Here is a 1000-nt window from a genome sequence, read left to right as displayed (position 1 = left end):
ATCTACATTCTCTGGCCAGAAACCTGAGTTAAAGTGAATTTTCTCCTCTCTTTCATCATTGTGGCACCATTCATTCAATGCATCAGTTAGGATCCAGACCTAAATGTATCTTAAGTATGTCTACTTCCCATTTTCACTGCCATCATGTGACTCCAGGCCATGAAGATATCTCCAGAACTATTTCAGAAGTCTTCCAATCCATTCTCCTTGTAGGAATTATAATAAGCTTCTAAACACAAAAAGTACCATGTTACTACTCTGCTTATAACAATAAGCGGCTTCAATGAAATCCAAAGTCTTTACCCTGGCCTTCAAAGCTTTGTGTGATCTGGCCCCACTTGCCTCTTCAAGCTCATTTTATTCCCCTCTCCTCTTACTTACTCTACTTGAGCCATATCAATGTCTTTTTCATTTCCTTGAACACAGCAGTCCCTGTACTGTCTTTGCCCAGATCATATGTCTGCCTAGAGCAGGAATGGTCAAACTATAGATCATAGGCAAAATCTGGCCCACTGCCTGTTTTATTTTTTTAATTTAATTAATTGTGTTTACATAGATTCTAGGGTCACCCCAAATGCATTATCCCTCCCCCCTATTCTCCTCAACATCTCCCTTGTCCCCTCCCTAAAGCACCCTCCCCCCTTCCCTTCAGGTTTATCCCATCCCATCATCCCCTTTCCCTCTGTCCTCTTTTCCTCTGGTCCCTTTGATCCCTCCTCTGTCTCAATTCCGTTCCTCAGTTCTCATTATTCCTTGGATTCCTCAAATGAGTAAAGTCATATGATATTTTTCTTTCTCTGCCTGGCTAATTTCACTAAACATAATAGTTTCCAGGTCCCTCCATATGGTTGCAAAAGGTAATATTTCCTTCTTTTTCATGGCCCCATAGTATTCCATTGTATATATGTACCACTGCTTTTTAATCCACTTGTCCACTGATGGATACTTGGGCTGTTTCCAGATCTTTGCTATTGTGAACAATGCTGCCATAAACATGGGG

The sequence above is a fragment of the Saccopteryx bilineata genome, chromosome 7 (assembly GCF_036850765.1).
Source record: "Saccopteryx bilineata isolate mSacBil1 chromosome 7, mSacBil1_pri_phased_curated, whole genome shotgun sequence".
NCBI lineage: Eukaryota > Metazoa > Chordata > Mammalia > Chiroptera > Emballonuridae > Saccopteryx > Saccopteryx bilineata.
This window is presented reverse-complemented; position numbering follows the sequence as displayed.